The sequence below is a fragment of the Musca autumnalis genome, unplaced genomic scaffold (genome assembly GCF_047663935.1).
Source record: "Musca autumnalis isolate F117 unplaced genomic scaffold, ASM4766393v1 scaffold_2, whole genome shotgun sequence".
NCBI classification, from domain to species: Eukaryota; Metazoa; Arthropoda; class Insecta; order Diptera; family Muscidae; genus Musca; species Musca autumnalis.
This window is the reverse complement of record NW_027411755.1, coordinates 248,219,060-248,240,724: the sequence shown is the minus strand read 5'-3', so window position 1 is coordinate 248,240,724 and position 21,665 is coordinate 248,219,060. Positions and strand designations below refer to the sequence as shown.

General features: G+C 35.1%; 2 non-coding genes across 2 annotated transcripts; one reads left to right on the top strand and one right to left on the bottom strand.

The window, feature by feature from the left end:
• Window positions 1–10,511: 10,511 nt before the first annotated feature.
• Window positions 10,512–10,584, top strand: TRNAK-UUU (transfer RNA lysine (anticodon UUU)). The gene has a single exon. It is a non-coding gene; the product is annotated as a tRNA-Lys (tRNA).
• A 286-nt stretch (window positions 10,585–10,870) lies between these two features.
• TRNAG-GCC (transfer RNA glycine (anticodon GCC)) lies at window positions 10,871–10,941 on the bottom strand. Its single transcript has one exon. It is a non-coding gene; the product is annotated as a tRNA-Gly (tRNA).
• Window positions 10,942–21,665: the final 10,724 nt, after the last annotated feature.

The window sequence follows — 21,665 nt, the reverse complement described above, 5'->3', positions numbered from 1 at the left end:
ATCCATAAATATAAACATATGGCTTAAGCTGTCTGTGTGAATTCTGAATACTAGTAGTAAACAGAACCACTATTTAAATATCGATATGACTGTTCAGTATTCAATGTACGAAATTAAAAAAAGGTTTCAAATATCAATCGCATTTTTACAAAAATTAAATTTTGTTGTAAATTATGTACAGGATGATATGGCATAAAATGTTAATTTTCCATTTCTTTAAAAGGCAGATAACAATGACTTCCAATGTAGGCTCATTATTTCAAGATTAGAAAATGCCGTTTTGGTATTTTCAATCGAAGATCATGCATTTTGAAGTATAAACCTTTTAGATGACAGCTGATATCCTGTAACAAACCTATTTCGATTCATACAATATTTGTTCGGAATTAATATTGAAAATGAAAGCTGATAGTTCTGATGCGTTCGACCAATATGGGAATGAAACCTATTACATTGAATTTTTTTTGTTCTACATTCACTGAATTCAAGATGTCTATCAGTTTAGCATGTAGAAGTCCAAGTCATTCTTGTTTGAAGCATTCATTTTTTGTGGCGTTTCTGTAGATCTGCATGGAGAAAAAGCTTCTGGGGTTCCCACAACTTTTTGAAAGCAAACTAAGACGTTTCCATTCGCACATTGAGTATATTCTTGAGTGACGTAGGGGATGAAAGATACCAAGGAACAGCCCTGACCGGCTATAACATAGTAAAGTCCAGGATTGATCTTGGTCAGTTTCTCATCTAAAGTGGACACGGACACCCGTTAAAGGAAGTGAACTAAAATGTGCCGCGCGTTCACCTATAAGAACTTTGAAAACTTGGTTTTGGGAACCTGGTTAGTAACCCTCCCCTAGAAAAAACAGCTTACTATGAAAAAAGAAAAGAGAAGAAAAACAAATTCTTCAAAATTTGACGACCTCCGCAAACGTTTTAAGGACAATGATCTGCGTATCTGCACCTGGAATGTTAGCACTCTTTACAGAGAAGGTGAAGTTTAGGCATGGGCAGATGTACTTCAAAAGTATAAAAGTACGTTTATACACTAGCGGTCATCTGAATAGGTTTGCATTTTTTTCTTTTTATATGTTAAGGTATCTTCTGATGTGTTCGTACTGCAGACCCATAGTATTTAGTTTTTGAGAGTCCTATACTATGCCAACATTCCCAAGAAAAAACTTGACGGTGTTGCCATATTTTCGGAAAATATCCCAATTATAATAAAAAATGTACAAAAAAGTGCCCAATTTTTGCGATCATCAGAATAGGTTTGAATCAAATAAAATTGAAAAATTGTACTACCCAAGCAAATATTGCGCAGTTTTTTGGTTTAGTTTAGTAAAATGGAACATTCTGATAAATCCTACAACAAATTTGACCCGCTTTATTTGGAACGTGGGTTCAATTCTCAACATGGAAAAGTTACCAAGAACTTTCAGATAAAATCAAGGAATATTCAAACAAAAACGTTTTATAAAAGAGCTTTAAATGACTTTTTGAGTTCGTTAGATCTCTTCTGAGCTTCGAAAATTGTCTGAAAGCAAATACCAAGTGTAGCCATATTATTAGGATCGATAAAATAGAAAGGTCATTGAAAATATTTAGTATTTTAGTTCAAGTTTCATTTTTTAACTAACATTGCAGTACAAATTTAAGTATTATCATGCTCACAACTCGACCATAGTTGACCACATGTATCATAAATGTTCGAAAATTGGTCTGGAAAAATGTTTATTCGACGACAATAAAGTAGAAAATTGTAATTCAAATTTAAGTCAAAGGGGCATGATATCACCGACTTTTATAGTGCTGTAATACCTATATAGTCTGGTCAAAAAGTTTTTTTCTGTTCACAAGTCATAAAACAAACACGAATAAGTACAAAAAATGGACTACTCAGGTTATACTTACTTATTTATACTTAGTTGGCCCATTAAAGAACATTTGTTCCGTAGACCGAACTAAGAAAAGATCTCCATTCCTCTCTGTTTTTCGCTTGACTTTTCGGAATACCGCGCCTTTTCATTTCTTCATCAACTTGTATGCTCCATCGAAGCTTAGGCCTGCCGATTCTGCGTGCACCGCAATGTGGCATGTATTCATACGCCTTTTTAGCGGGTTCATCATCGCTCATTCTCATGATATGGCCTAGCCAACGCAATCGTTGCATCTCGATACGTTTAACTATATTCATGTCTTTGTATAGCTTATATAGCTCGTGGTTCATACGACGTCGATATTCACCGTCAACGCAAATCGGCCCGTAGATCTTTCGAAGAATTTTCCTCTCAAACACACCAAGCACTGCCTTATCTCCTTGCGCAAGTACCCATGCTTCGGATCCATACATTAGCACGGGTAGTATCAGCGTTTTGTATAGTGTTATTTTTGACGAGATGTGGCTTTGTTTTTAAATTGCTTACTTAGACCATAGTAGCATCTGTTGGCCAATACAATTCTTCTTCTTATTTCACAACTGATGTTGTTTGTTGTGTTTATGGCAGTGCCGAGGTAGACGAAGTCTTTAACTACCTCAAAATTGTAGGTACCAACTTTCACAGTTGGTCCGAGCTCTATGGACGCTTTGCGCGTCGACACCATCAATTTGGTCTTTTCGCCGTTTACCGCCAGGTTATACAGTACTATTAAAGTCGGTGATATCATGTCCCTTTGACTTAAATTTGAATTACAATTTTCTACTTTATTGTCGTCGAAGAAACATTTTTCCAGACCAATTTTCGAACATTTATGATACATGTGGTCAACTATGGTGGATTTGTGAGCATGATAATACTTAAATTTGTACTGCAAGGATAGTTAAAAAATGAAACTTGAACTAAAATACCAACTATTTTCAATGACCTTTCTATTTTATCGATCCTAATAATATGGCTACACTTGGTATTTGCTTTCAGACAATTTTTGAAGCTCAGAAGAGATCTAGCAAACTCAAAAAGTCATTTAAAGCTAGTTTATAAAACGTTTTTGTTTTAATATTTCTTGATTTTATCTGAAAGTTCTTGGTAACTTTTCCATGTTGAGAATTGAACCCACGTTCCAAATAAAGCGGGTCAAATTTGTTGTAAGATTTATTGGAATTTTCCATTTTACTAAACTAAACCAAAAAACTGCGCAATATTTGCTTGGGTAGTACAATTTTTCAATTTTATTTGATTCAAACCTATTCTGATGATCGCAAAAATTGGGCACTTTTTTGTACATTTTTTATTATAATTGGGATATTTTCCGAAAATATGGCAACACCGTCAAGTTTTTTCTTGGGAATGTTGGCATAGTGTAGGACTCTCAAAAACTAAATAGTATGGATCTGCAATACGAACACATCAGAAGATACCTTAACATATAAAAAGAAAAAAAATCAAACCTATTCAGATGACCGCAAGTGTATATAACCGGATTTAACAATCCCAATGCGTTTCAAATGCCAATTCCATTTATATTATATTTCAAATAAATCCTCATAAAGAAGTTTAACGCTGCAAAAGGCTATAATATAAACATAGCCTAAGGCCGACATTACGTCACAACAACACCTAAAGGTGACGTACTGTATTATAGCTGCCATGGCATAAAGCATGAGTTTGGTTGCGGATTTGTAGTTGGTCGGAGGTTAAAACACCTGGTCTACAGCTTCCCACCAGTGAATGAAAGACTTGCTACCATTCGAATAAAAGCAAAATGCTTCAACATCAGCTTTATTTGCGCTCATGCTCCCACTGAAGACAAGGACGAACTGAACAAAGATATATTTTATGAGCGTTTAGAAGAAACATTTGACCGTTGTCCAGCCCATGACATTAAAATCATTCTAGGCTATTTTAATGCCAAAATTGGAAAGGAAAATATCTTTGGCCCAACAGTCGGAAAATTCAGTCTCCACAGTGAAACTCTGACAATGCACTATAGGTAAATTGGCCTGTTTTTGAGGCAAAAATTAGTAGCGGTGGATATGTCGGCTTTTTATACATTTTTATTGCTTTATATGTAAAAGTAAGATAAAACAAAGAATTACAATGTAAAATTCGGATATAGCGAACATCGGTTATAAGAAACTACGTTTATAGCGAACAAAGTTTTATGTTTCCAAAGAAATTTTCTTAATATTTGTACATACATTGAACTTCTTAAAACGATCACGATTATAACAAACAAAAATTGTTACTCCGCGAGTAGAATTTTTCACAATTTGTTAGTATTTTCAGGCCCGTTTTAAAAAACACGAGCGATAGCGACGAATTTAAGCACTGTTTCAAATATTTTAACATATGGTATTTAAAAGTAGGCTTTAATAAGAATTTTACAGACGAACTCGTTTACAACAAACACCGGATATAACGAACAACTTTTCTTTTTCCTACTCCCTGTTCTCATTTTACCTATTTTATTCGTTCCAACCCAATGAACACGGTTAAAACAAAAGAAAAATGGTTACAATGAACTAAATTACTGATCCGCCAAAAGATTTTTATAAACGTTGATATGTTTAAAATATTGATTCGCGAAAAGATCTTTATAAATATTATTTTTTTAAAGGACCAAATAAATCACGCAATCGTGATCCCTAGTTAGAACATATTACGGCTATAATTAACAAAAATGTTGACCACAACACGCCTGTAAATTTTTAGAACACCTGGTGAATATTTCTTTAAAGAAAATGTCTTTTTAGTTCAAATCGGATGCTTTTTTGTGTTTAACATTTCCTTCACCAAACAAAAAAATTAAAAAAAAAATATATTTTTCCGCAAGGAGGTCACCTTCAAAAAAGTGATATAACTCAAAAAACGCAAAAAATCGCACCTTGGTAATTATGTAGTTTATTCAGAACCCTTTGCTGAAGATATTCCCGGTAGCAGAATTACGGTCAAAGTTGGACAATTTTGTAAAAGTCTATAATTTAAAACTATAATTTTGTAAAAAAAATAATTCTTAGGTTGTATCCTATATGACGATTTCTTCTGCTGTAACAAACATTTTGAAGAAAATTATTTCTTAAAACAGAAAGTACACACCACCACCATTCCACTGAATATCATATCTTTGTATTTAATTATTACCAAACTCTTACAAATTGCGTTTAAATACTGCTCTGACTTTTAATCTTTTTTAACATTTTTTATTTTTTATTTTGTCTTCGAAATTTTGATTTTAACTTCGATTTATACCGCGAGTTTTAAATATTTTTGAAAACAAATTGCACATCCATAGAATTTGACATGTTAGTTCTTCGAATCAAATTAGAAAACTCGCGTTATTAAAAGTGCAAAAATTTTCTTTTTGCCTAAAAACCTGTCCAAATTACCTATAGTGCAATGGTATGAGGCTGATAGACTTCGCTGCGGCAAAAACATGGTAGTTATCAGCACAAAATGTAAGCATCTCGACATTCATAATGGCACCTGGCTGTTTCTGGGTCAGAAAAAAAGAAATCAAATTGATCACGTTGTGATAGATGGGAGACATTCATCGAGCGTGTTGGAAGTACATACGTTCGTTCCGAGGAGCAAACATAGATACGGACTACCACCTTGTTGCAGCAAAGGTACGTACCCGTCTAAACGTTGCAAATAAAACACCAACAGATACAACGCGGAAGTTGGACCTCGGTAGGCTGCAAACACAATGTAATGGGCCACCTAAGTAAGTAAATATTTAATTGAGCATTGCGCATAAGATAAGAAGATGAATGAATGAATTCATTAACTTTAAAATTTCAGAAAGAATATCTTAGATATTTTGTTGCAGATTCCACATGTGTTCTACTGAATGAAGTTCCTAATATATTTATTTTCTTCAGTAAAAAAAGCAACATTTATGTAGTTTCTCAGAGCATCTTTTCAATACAATGCAAAATCGGCGTTATTCTATGGGAATTGAAATCGTCGTGTAGCGGTTATAATCTTTTAAACACAATACGTTATAAAATTTGTCAGTATATGTCAACGTCTTAATATAGCCCCCATAGAGCGGTACCTCCCGATTTTCGGTATTTTTAAGGATGTGTCCTCAACATCCCCCCGAAATGGCTGAAATTTGGTATTTAGTCTTCTTTGGGGTATTAAAATGTCATCCTCAAATTTTGTCGGTATAGGTCCACGACTTCATATAGTCCCCATAGAATGCTACCTTCCGATTTTCGGTATTTTGAAGGTTGTGTCCATTAAATTTGTTATTTAGTCTTCGTTGAGTATATTAAACATTCCACCAGGAATTTGTCGGTATAGGTCTTCATATAGCCCCCATAGAACGGATCTTCATTATTTTGAAAGTTTTAGCCAGAGTTTTATATCAGGTACAAAACATTCCTTGCAAAAAATCTGACAGCGTACGTCCACGTGTTGCTAAAGGGCCACCCACCACCACCACCCAATTCAATACTTTTTGACGAATTTAGTCACATTTTCATAACGTATTGATTGTTAATTGGAATTTTGTGTTCCCATAATTGCTGTAATGTGGTACTGTGTTTAGTCAGACCATAGAAAGAACAACGATGAACTCTTTTAAAGAGCTGTGCAACATTTTCCTTTTCTGGCATTTAGGAATATCAATGGGTAGAAAACCTCCACGCACAAAATTATCAGTATAAAGTTGTTATCATCAGTTAATATATTATGTTCCTCCAAGGAATTATATTTATTTTTGATAAAGAACTTAGTAGTTATTAATCGTTCATATTTACTTCAATACAGTGGGGTGGGGGTAAAAAAATTTCGGCCGAACATAACGCCGCACAGTGCACTATAGGTCAAACGGGGCATTTTATTAGCCAAAAGTCTTAAAGCTAAAACAAGTATTTGGTTTAAGTTAATATAGCCTTTTTAGATTCAGGAAGAAAAATGGAACAACGTGGGCCAAAAAATTAACCCTTTATGGGCCAAATACACAACTGGTACCTTAACCCTTTGGGAAGAAAAACTGGAAAGTCTGTTATTTGTCTACAGAATTGAAGGCATCGACGCCCGATAAATTCAGAAGCTTTTTTGTTGTGTTTCGTTTTAGTTTTAATGTGAATATGCCTTAAAATTATTACATTGAAAATCCCACAATATGATGTGACATATTTTGACTATAACTGTACATATTTATAAAAGATTTGTAAATAATTTGACTTTAGAACACAGCAGAATGCTGTAGACTCCAATTTGGCTAACATTATTTGGTAAGAGGTTTTACCCTGACTTCAAAAAAATCTATATTATGGAAAATATGGTAACCTAAAAAAGTTGTATAATTCTTGTCGAGCAAATTTACGCAAACTCACATAAAATTTTCTGCATTCGGCACGAGTTAATGAACCAATTTCAATTTTCACTTTCATTGCCGAACGTTGCCGAGATTTTAAAAGCGTACATAACCTCAAAATGTTCTACTTTCTTCTAACATTCAAAGTGAACACCCATTTAATAACTATTTATTTACATAAATGATGATAGGAGGGCATTTTTGATAAATAGATATCGAATACTTTCTAATCAAATCGTTACTTATGGTAATATTGTGATTTTGTTTCACCCTAAACGTATACAAGTAAACATATTTCGTTGACAAGTTTCTAAAGATATTTGTATAATACATATTTGGCAGCCTGCCATGTAACGGTATAATTTCTCATACAAAAACAAAATATATTTTTATTATAATTTAAGTGCTTCTTACAAGAAAGTAACACAAAATAAGTGAAAATACAAAGTGTGAAATCTAACTTTTGGCCAGTAAAATGGGGTGTTTGACCTATAGTGCAGTGTTGCCGCTTCCATACAAAAGTGGAGAAAAATAGAAGAAGTTGACCTATGTTGATGAATTTTTGCACAAGTACTTATGAAGTTCAGATGTAGGTATAGCTCCCATATATATCTTCCCCGATTTTACTATAACTCGTTCAATTTTAATCGAAGAGCCTTCAAATTTAATATGTTACATTAGGTTGGTTTTAACTCAAAGCGAAAAAAAAAATGATATCGGATGTTTTACGCGGCAACCCCTAAAGTGTTAAGTTTTATTAGATTTTAAGATTGTCAAAGATTGACACAATTGGAATATGTTAACTCGTGCCACTGGGGCCTCAAAGTTTCTATAGTAATTTGAATGGGGCCAAAGGTGAATTTTAACGAAATTACTTTAAAGTCCGTAATTATTGTCCAATCGATGAGAACATTTTACCAGTTCATTTCTATGGCTAAAAAAGTAATCCTAAACAAAATTGTGAAAATCGGCTGGATTTTAATATAAAGCTATATTATAGGACCCAAATTATCTAAAATTTGTCAAATCGTCGGTGTCATGCTTAAGTGTTCCATACGCCATTTTCCCGTTTTGAGATAATCGCATTTTAATGTTGTGCGTCATAACTGTGTGGAGCTGACTAAAGAAAACATTTATATTTTTGACTTGAAATATTAATAATAGTATATAGAACATTTTTGCAAAAATTTAGAAAAATATGTATTGGAATATAAAAGTTATAGAGATTTTTTTAAAAAAAGAATTTTTGTCGATTTGTTCCATATCCGCACTTATGACACAAATGTGAAATATTGTAAATCACATGGAACAAAGTGACAAAGGAAATTTTCATTTTTGATTTAATTAACTAAATACTTCTAAATCGAAAATTAAAATTCTGATTTCGATTTCGGTTAATCGATTAATCGGTTTTTTAAAAGCCGTAGTCGACTATTGAATGTGCGAAAACCGGATAATCGATTATTCTTAATCGACTTTCGGAAGACGGAGTCAACTATTATTCGTAGTCAACCATTAGTCGTAGCCTATTATTATTCGTAGTCGGCTATTAATCGTGGTCGACTATTAGTCTTAGTTGACTATTGGGTGTGTTAAAACCGACTGCACTTTTTTATACATATAACCATCACGGATCGCATCAACGAAAATGATCGATTACATTCGATTATATTGAAATGTGTTTTTAAACTTGTAAGTTTTTAAAATATTAATTTCATAACTGAAAAAAGTTTATGCTTTCCCGTCGAGGCGTGGATATCTCGGAAACTAGAGCAGATGGGAGAAAGCAGACTTGAAATTCAGAAAGAGCATACCGGAAAACACTAGAAACCACCTGTATCTCAAAAAGTCAAAAATGGCGTATGGAACACTTAAGCATGACACCGAAGAAATGTACTATTGGAGCAATATCAAAATCTTACCCGTTTTTCATAAATTTTTGTAGGATTCATTTTATAGCCACAACAATAGAAATTGCTCATCGATTGGACAATAAATGTTGCTTTTAGACCAATTTCATGAAAATTCACTTTTGTTCCCATGCAAATTACTGTGGAAACACTGAGACCGGGCCGAACTTTTGATACCCTCCACCATAAAATACTCTGAGCTAATATGGAATTATGCGTTTTCTTTCCCACAATTTTAGCTGGAAAATTTACTTGACCACTATAAACCCTAAGTGCCAAATTATAGCCAATTCGGCCGGAACATGTAGCTAAAAACTTCAAAATACCGGAAATCGGACGGTACCGCTATATGGGGGCTACAAGAAAACGTGGACCTATGCCCATAATTTATGGTGGTGAAGTTTCTTGGTCATTATATCTAATTCGGTCTGAAAATGTGCCTAAAAGCGTCAAAATAGGTGAAATCGGGCGGTACCGCTATATGGGGGCTACAAGAAAACGTGGACCTATGCCCATAATTTATGGTGGTGATGTTTCTTGGTCATTGGAAACCCTAGATGTCAAATTATAGCTAATTCGGTCTGAAAATGTAGCTAAAAGCGTCAAAATAGGTGAAATCGGGCGGTACCGCTATATGGGGGCTGTACCAAACCGTGGACCTATGACCACAACCTATGGTGGAGAAATTTCTTGATGACTAAAAACCCTTAATGCCAAAGTATAGCTAATTCAACCAGATCATATACCTAAAAGCGCCAAAATACCGGAAATCGGGTGGTACCGCTATATGGGGGCTATAAGAAAACGTGGACCTATGTCCATAATTTTTGGTAGAGAAGTTTTTTTTTGCTCACTGGAAACCCTAAATGTCAAATTATAGCTAATTCAGTCTGAAAAAAATACTGAAAAGTTAAAAATAAAAAATAATTAAAAAATGAGGTAACAGTATTTAATGTATAAAACTAAAAAATAATTTTTCTTGGTGGAATCTCTCAAATAAAACGCTTGCATTTGAATTAAAAATTGTAACAATATTAAACGGCAAGCGTATTATTTGAGAGATTCCATCATGAAAAATTAATTTCTAGTTTTAAGTGCATTTATAGATAAAACACTGTAACTTAATTTTTTTTTTTGATTATTTTTTATTGTAGGTTACATCTTTTATTAATTTTTTAACTTTAATGTCTCCAAAAATTAGATTAAGAAATTAAAAAAAATAGATAAATATTCGAAAATATTCTCCTATTTGTGTACCAACAAAAATCGAAAGAGAATTGATGGAAAAATTTAACCGTTGTGAGCACCGCTGCTCTACACTCACAACTCTGCTACAGAGCCCGGGTAGCTCAGTCGGTAGAGCATTGGACTTTTAATCCAAGGGTCCAGGGTTCAAGTCCCTGCTCGGGCGATTTGATTTTTTTAACATAATTATTTAAAATATGAACTAAATTAAATTAACAAGAAATCGACAATATTAACAATTCTCTGTTTCTGTTTAAAAATATTTTATCATTTTTTTATTACGACGGTGGTGTTCAAAGTATTTTGAGCATTAGTCTCTCTGAGCGGGTCTTTCCTTTGCTAAACCACGATAGATGAGAATAAAGAGAACATTTGTTGTTGTTGCAGTCACGTCAACGTATATGGGTGATCTTATCTGTATTACGATATGAGTTTTACAAAAAATATTGATTTGCATCGGCCGGGAATCGAACCCGGGCCGCCCGCGTGGCAGGCGAGCATTCTACCACTGAACCACCGATGCTATATATGTATGTAAATATATGAACTTAAAAAAATTGTGTGTATTTATTTTATGTTATATTTTTAAATAAATTAATAATTTAATTTAATAATTAAACGTATACACAGAGGAAATTGGATTGTTCCAATGGTTTATGGTTCAAATCAAGATACAGCTCTTTTAAATACAATGACTCCTTCTTATATTAGTGTAATATAACAACTTTGTATTTCAAAAAAATTTAGTTATCAAAATTCATATTGACGATTTGATAGGAGGCGTAAAATGTGTGTAATAAGATTTTAAGAAATCAATCTTCTTTCAGCTTCAGATTTTTATTGAATGTAGGAAGAAGTTCTCCTTGATTAATGACGTAACCTCATTATTTTCATAAAGCTTTAACGGATTTGTTATGCCTTGTATAGTTTATTTACAAAATCCTGCAATGTTGTTTGGAACTAAAAAAATTATATTTCACGATTTTAAATCCAGTTATTACAACTTTAAATCCAGTAAATAAAATCAATACCTTGAACACCTGAGGGCTGAGAAATATGCCTTGTATTTCTACTTTCATTTCTATGATTACTTTCTGAAGAAAATATCACGCAATATTTGAAAGATATTGTATTTCTATTCACTTTTCTTCCCACTACATGTCACCGTAAGAAACCACTCAGGCAGCTGATAACAATTGAAAAAGCAGGAAGATATCACCACCTGGACAATGATTGTCCCCCCAAGTCGCAAATATTTGCTCAATTTCGGAAAAAGTAGATGCACCTCAAAGAAAAAAGCAGATTCGAAAAAAATGTTCAAATTGCGTGTGACACTTGTCACATGACGATCAATTCATCGAAACAAATCTCTTAACTAATTGGAACGTGTTTACGCAAGCTAACAAACACCAAACAACAAAAAAAGGTTCCAAAAATGGCAATGAATGCCATAACATGCGCATTTTCAAATGCTGGGGGGCAATCTTCACACGCTATCCGCGGAAAATGTGTGCAGATTTTATTGTAAGCAAATCAAGAAATAGTCCTTGGGCAAAGATACAAATATTTTTTGAAATTGGAAATTCATAATAGATTGGTGACTTTTTGTTTCTTTTTTAATGGAGCAAGTTTTCGTTTGGTCAAACAAGGAAGCTGTGAAAGAAAATAAAGCATTGCTATATTGGTGGACAATAGAAGATGAATCGCCACCATCTCCACTACCACCGCCATGTGCATGTTGTAACAAACGCATTTCGATGTTGCATACAAATGACTTTATCATTTGCGTATTTTTCATTTGTCCAATCTCCTTCCCCCCTGCTGTTACAAAATTCTTCAGGCTAATACAAAATGTGACAAAGATGCATTTTGACTGATTGTCGCAGCAAAGTCGTTATGTCCACTTTATAGATATGCCTTGAAGTCATTATAACAAGCCGGGCCGCTGCCAACAATTGCGAAGTATTGGCCAATGGTCTTCGTAAAGATGCTGCTACATCAATTGTGATCGTCAGCTCAACATGTGAAACTCGTGCAGAGCAATAATGCCACATGTTGACTGACCAGACACGCAAATGTGAAAAAAAGGTAATAAAATAGGACTTAAGTTAGCAGTGTTTACCACGCGATAGACTACGTTAATATAACTCTATATATTCTATAACAAATGGAATAACAAACCTAGTATGCCATCCATCTACGAGTAGTGATTATCAAAAGAAAGCAAACGTACTCCACATCTTTAAATTTCATTCAGAGCAAAGTTAACCAAGTAACATCGTTTTTTATGGCAACGATAATGTCTCGCACAGCCGGTCAACCAGAAATCAATTGTAGGTGAAATGATGTTAACGAAAATGTAAATGCGAATACTCAGCAATAAACCAAAAATCCATAAATAAAACGTTTATTAAACATGATTTTTATGCAATCACATTTTACAGTGCACGGTGCTCTTGAAACAATTTTAAATGGAAGGTGCTTACACCTCGGAAGTTTTTGTGGATTCTGAAACTACAATGTTTATAGATGAGAAAAATCAAAAAACAAAAAAAATCGCCGGAGCGCTTTTTAAATAAATCGCGATTTAAGTTGACATTTTTAGGTGTTGTTTAGGTTTTCACGATTTTGCTTAGAAACCACAAGTCCTATCAAAATGGGACTAAAGAAAATGTTGTAGCTATGAAAATTCTCTACAAGATTTACCTTTATGGTATTCTCGTCGGTTTTACCGTTTTTCAGATATAGAATTCAAATTGGGACAATTCAATTCTGTTTCGCCCCCTTATAAAACAATGTCATGACTGCAAATTCACAACTTAAACTCATATATCTAAAATAATGGTACAACTTAGGATAAGTTACTAAAGCCAGTCTTGTAGAGAATTTTCACAGCTTTAAGTTTTGCTCAGGTCCCATATCGATAAGACTTACCGTATTCAAGCAAAATCGCGAAATGCTAACAAAAAAATCTAAAAATTTAAACTGAGCTTCTTTATCTCAAAAATGGTACAGGCTGGCAACAAATGATAAACGTCAATCCTCTAGAGAATTTTCACAGCTACAACATTTTCTTTAGCTCCATTTCGATCGGACTTACGGTTTCCAAGCAAAATCGTGAAAATCTATAAAACACCTAAAAATGTGAATTTTGACCGCGATTTATTTAAAAATCCCTACAGCGATTTTTTCTTGTTTTTGGATTTTTCTCATCTATGAACATTGCTGTTTCAGAATTCACAAAAACTTCCCCTGTGTAGGCGGTTTTCATCAAAAGTTAGTTAAGGCGCACCCTTCATGACATTGTTTTATAAGGGGGCGATACAGAATTGAATTGAATTTTAATTGTCCCAATTTGAACTTCTATGTCTCAAAAATGGTAAAAACTACGAAAATACCATTAACGTCGATCTTGTAGAGAATTTTCATAGCTACAACATTTTCTTTAGTTTCATTTTGATTCGACTTGAGATTTCTAAGCAAAATCGTGAAAACCTAAACAACCCCTAAAAATGTCAAATTAATTCGCGATTTATTTAAAAAGCGCTCCGGCGATTTTTTTGTTTTTGATTTTTTTCATCTATGAACATTGTAGTTTCAGAATCCGCAAAAACTTCCAAGGTGTGAGCACCTTCCATTTAAAATTGTTTCAAGAGCACCGTGAGTGTTCACAGTTTACAAGCTGTGAATTTGGTAAAAAAAGATTTACGATTTGTTATTTAGAGGGTAATAAAATGATACTTTTTTACTAAAATTGGAGATTTTTTTCAGTTGTCATTAACGACTTATATGTATATAAACTTGCCAAAATTTAGCTCAGGATATTCTAAAAGCTGTCAATTTTACAATCGTTTATAATTTCAATTTCCATTTCATCAGTGTTTCCGACCTCTGTTTGGTTAGGGAATAAACTGTAATCTCTCTTCGTTCTACTTTTAACCTACCTATTAAAATTTAAATATACTTTCTGCTATCCAACCACTGTGATCTGTGAACTGTCATAAACTAAAGAAATGGACTATTGTCAATCATAAATAAGTTAGCCACATTGGTTGCCTGGTGAACCGTTTGAAATTAAAACGACGCTTTTCTCTACAGCCCCCTTCACACGAACAATCATAAAACTATATTAACGGGAGCACAAACATTTTCTCACAGACTTTGCCCAAATTGTTAGTGTTTAGGAGTGTCAAACAAATGTCCATTCAGATAAATACGGAAGAAGTTTGGAGGACGATGTAAAATGTATAGTGTTACAGTATTAACAGTTAATGTTTATTTTTGGCATTTTCTTGTTATTGTTTTCTTTGCTATTGCTTGCATCGTGTTAGCCAACAATGCCGGTAATTTGATTCCCAAAATATTTTGTGGTTTTATAAGTGGTCCAATCACGTGATATATCTGTCACAATAAATGGCTGCGAAATGTGTGGGACTCGCAAATTTTGTTAGGCTAACATCTACGGCCACACTCATTTTCCTTTACAAGCCATTTATGTCATAATCGCAGACAATTAACACTTTTCATGTAATTTTTTACATAAATGTAAAGTTTTGTGGAAACTGAGCCCCACATTTAGTGCGATTCTGTAACTAGTTAATAGGTCTGTACGATAACTCAAAAGTTTGTACAAATTTGTACAAAACTTTTACAAAATGCTGTTCAATAACAAACTTGTCCAGTAAAAGAGAAATGAGAAGTACATGCAAGTAGTTGCAATAACTTGCAAATACTTTTTACTTGCGAAGTTATCGAACAGGCCTAATGACAGAATTAACGACAATCGTCACACAGTGGGGTGAGATCTTCAAAGAGGCAGGTGAATTCAGTTAATTTTTGGAATGTTTACCCCTCACTCAATATAACGGAACACAGTTTTGGTGCATATTAATAGGAAGAGGGTTTTCCGAAGCCCAAAATGGGTACCATATTAAATATGAATGCTGTCTTATTAACTAGCACGCGGTCCTCTGCTAGAATTGAGAAGAACGACTCCATATTATTATTATATTATTACTAGCTGACCCGGTCCGCGTTGCTGGCCCGTTGTTTGGGTTCTCCGTGTAAACTTTAGTTATCTATCCAGTATTGATACACCCATAATTAGGCATCCCTCTAGAAACTTCATAATATAAATCAATGTTTTGACATAAATTCCATATAATGGTATCCCCCAAATTTAAGATATAAAATCTCTTTTATTATACCCTTCACCATAAATCGACAGTTTAAAGCACTTTGTGACCCACATATAATGGTCGGTGCACGTCAATTAACATTGCTATATATTGGATTGTTGGTCTCGGTTGGGGTCGTAATTATTACTGCAAAGAATTGTTGGTATAGGTCCACGTTTTGATATAGCTCCCATAAAACAGTACTTCCCGATTTTCGATAGTTCAGAGATATAGTCACTGTTCAGTATACGTCCTCGTTTTGATATAGCTTCCATAGAACGGTGGCGCCTGATTTTCGCTATTTTTGATGGATTTAGCCTCATTCAGCCCGATCGAACGTAACGCCTTTTTTCTTCGCGCTCTATATGCAATAGTGGTAAAATACCCCTCAGCGAAATGTATAGTCCTTCGGGATATCTATGGCAACATTTATATAATTCATAAAAAAATTACTTCTATAAATTGTAGTTGTTATTATCGAGATTTTGTTGTATTTAAGAAAATGTATCTTTACCTAGCTATTCCAAGGACTGAAATCAATGCTCATGAAGTTTCACTTCCCACATTTTGAGATTTTATCCGTAATTATAATATTTTCAAAAATCGAACACGATCGTGGTATTCTGATTCCAATGATGATATTGTATTGTATATCAAAAACTTTGTCTGATTTCCAATTGATCTTTCTGGAATTTCGATCTTGTGACATCTCAAGTTATCCGGATTTTACTGTATTCCAAAATGTGGAGTTGATCGCGCTGTCCCACTTATTGTTTAGTGTTCAGCGTTTATAGCGTTTTTAGGCACACTTACAAAGTTATGTATATTATCTGAAATAATAAATGTTTGCAAATTTTGTGATGACCGCGATATTTCACTTTTCGCGGTATTTCACTTCCGCGAAGACCATTCAGGGTCAAGACAGTAATTACAGTAGTATTGCAAACAATCTGTAAACAATACGTTCAAAAATATCATGGACTTCAGATTTAAAAAAAAAATTGAAGGGGAACCTCCGGTCACTACACTTAGCCGTATTAAAATATCTCACGACCGCGCTATCCCACTTGTTCAAGCTAGTGTTTATATAATTTTTGTGTCACGCTTACTAAAATTATGTATATTAATTGAAATAATACATTTTTGAAAACTTTGTGATGACCGCGATCATTCAGGGAAAACAATCTGTAAACAATACGTTCAAAAATATCAAAGATTTCAGATTTTCTTAAAAACATTGTGGGCGAGGACCACCGGTCACTACTCCTAGCCGTATAAAAACAGCTTACGACAGTTCTAATTAATTGAAATAATACATTTTTGAAAATTTTGGGATGACCGCGATTTTCACTTCCGCGACGACCATTCAGGGTCAAGACAGTAATTACCATAGCAATGCAAACAATTTGTAAACAATATGTTAAAAAGTATCTTGAATTTCGCGGTTTTCTTAAAAAAATTGTGGGGAGGACCACCGGTCACTACACTTAGCGGGATAAAAAAAATAGATTACGACCTATTCTCAGACCTAAAAACTCCACATACAAAATTTCATAAGATTTCCCAATCGATTTTTCGGAAATTCTATATAGTGACATCTCAAGTCATCGGGATTTTACTGTATTCCAAAATATGGCGTTGACCGCGTTATCCCACATATTGAACCCAGTGTTTAAGCGGTTTTGTAGTCACGCTTACTAAAATTAGGTATATTATCTGAAATAATACATTTTTAAATAATTTGGGATGACCGCGATATTTCACTTCCGCGACGACCATTCAAAAAATATATATAGCCTATTTTCACCACCGGTGTTCCCAGTACATTATCTGAAATTTTCAAGAAAATCTATTCAGCCGTTTTTGAGTCTATTCGGAACATACAAACAAACAAACATACTAACATACACACATTGCCTTTTATATATTAGATAGTGTTGGGCAATCTCGTTCATTGAGCGGATCGATCTTTTTCATTCCGTTCACCAAAAAGATCCGGGTCGTTAACTTCGTTCGTTGGCTCTTTTTCGTTCAACAATACATTTGACTGTATTATTTTCTTTTGAAGTCGTTCGTTCTCTGTTGCATATGACTCCGTCGTTCTTTTTACCGAATCGTTCTTTTGAAAATGTTCGTTCACGAATGACACAACTGTTGTGTTACTTGCTTGTTTGTGTGCTAATGGGGGTGGTTTTGTTTCTGAACGTAGTGGTGGTGGTTTTGATATGAAAGAACCAGATGAACGAATGATGCAAAAGAAAGATATGATCGATATGTGCTACTGAATGAGGTGAGTTACTGAGCGAGAGTAGCTCTCTGAATCATTGTTTGTTTTGTGTGGAAATTTATGCTGATTGCGCTAACGCAGCGTTTGTTTTGAGTTTGACTGCAAAACCAATGCTGTTAATTTTGTAAGCAGCAATGACTCGTCCATCGGGGATCTAATGAACGATATAAAAGAATGAGCTGGATACGAATCCGTTCGTTCTTTTCACGGAATCGTTCCTTTGAGCCGGTTCGTTCATGAACGACGCAACTCTAATATTAGATTACTAAAGCATATGCCTATGCATGGGTGAAAAAAACAACAACCACATGATATTCATCGTTTGTTTATGTACACTTACAGTGTACGTGAGGGAGAGAAGCAAATGCAAAAACAACTCAGTGGGCGCCCTCACTATACAAAAAAAGCAAAGAAGCTTGCCCCTGCTCTAGTGTAACATTTTAAATATCTTGCTGAAGAAGGTCTTGCGAGATGCCATTGGAAAGCCAAAAAGCCGCATGTTACCTACTTATGCAGAAATCGTTGGTAGACTTTAAAAGATTTAGTGGAAGAAAGATTTCTCATACTCTGGAAATTTGGCAGCTAAACTTCATTATTAGTGATTGTAGTAGGTAGCTCTGTTGTCGCTTGAGCAGAATCTAGAGGATAAGCTCCATTAAAAGTATGACATGAATATGACACTTGAAAATCCGTTTGTTCAGAGTGCTCTCTCGTTTTCCACAGAGACATAGCCTAATGTCACCTTTTGTAATTTCATTACGTCATTGTATTATTGTTGCAAAGAGAACTGAGCATTCCAAAGTATCCACGTCAGCTTAAATCGACAGTTTTTATACCCTCCACCGTAATATGGAGGGTATACTTAATTTTGTCAGTCAGTTTGTAAAACATCCAAATAGTCGATGTAGCATAAAATTTAAAGCCGATATAACCCCGCCCGTCTGTCTGTAGAAATCAAGATACAGCTAGCATTTTAAAGGGCTTTATAATTATACCCTCAGCACTTATGCTAGCGGGGGTATATGTTAAAAACCAAATTTCCTTTACAATTCCATTTGAAAAAAATTAAAAAAAAAATTGCGAACACAACTACGATTTTTGGTATATTGGCCGATGCGCGCAAAAGTAATTGCGGTTTTTATTTTCTTATAAAGAAAAAAATATTTTAAAATTTCTTATTTGTAGTATTGAGAATATGTGCATGTATCAATAACAGCATCCGATACCCATCCGTAGATGCACCATTATTTCTAAAATTAAAAACAAGATAGTATCAATCAGCTGTGCTGACGAGATATACCTCAGCCACTGGCAAAAAAAAAAAAAAAAAAAAAAAACCAAACACAATAGTTAATTGATTTGGTATCACGACTTTGCTTTAAAATATGGAAGTACCAACTCATTGACATAACCCCAGCTTCTTCATAAAGGACTCGAAATATTTAATTAAAAAATTTAACCGTTGTAAATGAGGCCGCTAGAAAAACCTTCTCTTAGGAGCAATTAAACTTCTACTTACTTACTTAGTTGGCCCATTACAGAACATTTGTTCTATAGACCAAACTAAGAAAATATCTCCATTCCTCTCTGTTTTTCGCTTGACTTTTTGGAATACCGCGCCTTTTCATTTCTTCATTCACTTGTATGCTCCATCGAAGCTTAGGCCTGCCGATTCTGCGTGCACCGCCATGTGGCATGTATTCATACGCCTTTTAGCGGGTTCATCATCGCTCATTCTCATGATATGGCCTAGCCAACGCAATCGTTGCATCTCGATACGTTTAACTATATTCATGTCTTTGTATAGCTTATATAGCTCGTGGTTCATACGACGTCGATATTCACCGTCAACGCAAATCGGCCCGTAGATCTTTCGAAGAATTTTCCTCTCAAACACACCAAGCACTGCCTTATCTACTTGCGCAAGTACCCATGCTTCGGAGCCATACATTAGCACGGGTAGTATCAGCGTTTTGTATAGTGTTATTTTTGTTTGACGAGATGTGGCTTTGTTTTTAAATTGCTTACTTAGACCGTAGTAGCATCTGTTGGCCAATACAATTCTTCTTCTTATTTCACAACTGATGTTGTTTGTTGTGTTAATGGCAGTGCCGAGGTAGACGAAGTCTTTAACTACCTCAAAATTGTAGGTACCAACTTCCACAGTTGGACGAGCTCTATGGACGCTTTGCGCGTCGACACCATCAATTTGGTCTTTTCGCCGTTTACCGCCAGACCCACTTTCGCAGATTCTGCTTCGACCTTCCTAAAGGTATCAATTACTTCCTCTACTGATCGTCCCATGATGTCTATGTCATCAGCATAAGCAAGTAACATGTGGCAATTGGTGTAAATTGTGCCATTTCTTTTGACATTTGCATCTCGTATTACCTTTTCCAGCAAAATGTTGAAAAGATCACACGAAAGGCTGTCTCCTTGTCTGAAACCTCTTTTGGTACAAAATTCTTCGGAGAGGTTCTTTCCAATTTTAACTGAGGACCTAGTATCAGTTAAAGTCATCTTACAAAACCGGATGAGCTTTGCTGGGATACCAAATTCAGACATTGCGTGGAATACCTTTGATCGGAGGGGACTGTCGAATGCTGCTTTATAATCGACAAAAAGGTGAAATGTGTCGATCTGCATCTCTTGGGTCTTCTCTAGGATTTGCCGCAGGGTAAATATCTGCTCAATGGTGGACTTGCCAGGTCTAAAGCCACATTGGTATGGTCCAATTATTTCGTTGACCATTGGCTTTAGTCGTTCACACAATATCCCTGACAGTATCTTATAGGCAATAGGGAGAAGACTTATGCCCCTATAGTTTGAGCATACAGTCTTATCTCCTTTCTTGTGGACGGGACATAGGATGCTCAGGTTCCAATCGTCGGGTACGCGTTCTTCCTGCCAGATGGTGCTAACTAGCTGATGCATACACCTTATCAGCGCGTCGCCTCCGGTTTTAAACAGCTCGGCTGGTAAGCCATCGGCTCCTGCTGCTTTATTATTCTTGAGCCGGTTGATTGCTGTTTTTACCTCATCTTGGCCGGGCGGTATACATTCTATACCATCTTCTGGGATTGGATCTGTGGTATCATCGTCTTCGCTACTATTGGATACCAGCAGATTGGAGAAATGTTCCTTCCATATCCTGAGCACGCTATCTGCATCTGTTACCAGATTACCTAGCTGGTCTCTACAGGAGGATGTGCCTGTACCAAAGCCATATGTTTGATGTTTCACTCTTTGGTAGAATTTTCGGACTTCATTCTGGCTCCTGTACATCTCGATTTTTTCACACTCTCGCTTTTCCATTTCTCTCTTTTTCTTGCGGAAAAGACGTTTCTCTTCTCTCCTTTTCTCCCGATATCTCTCTCGTGCGCTACGCGTTGCTACTGATTGTAAAGTAGCTCTATATGCCGCATTTTTCTCTTCGGTAGCAGCACGACACTCCTGGTCATACCATGAATTCCTTTGTGGAGGTCTCTGGAATCCAAGTATGGATTTTGCGGCTGTTTGCATTGAGTGGGCAATATGTTGCCATTTTGTTGTTATGTTATCGGGACAAGGAGTGCTCGCGTTAAGCAATTGGGCTAGTTGAGTGGAATATGCTGTGGCTATCTGTTGTGTTTGCAGCCTATCGATGTCCAACTTCCGCGTTGAGTCTGTTCGTGCTTTATTTGCAACGTTTAGACGGGTACGTACCTTTGCTGCAACAAGGTAGTGGTCCGTATCAATGTTTGCGCCTCGGAACGATCGTACATCCAACACGCTGGATGAATG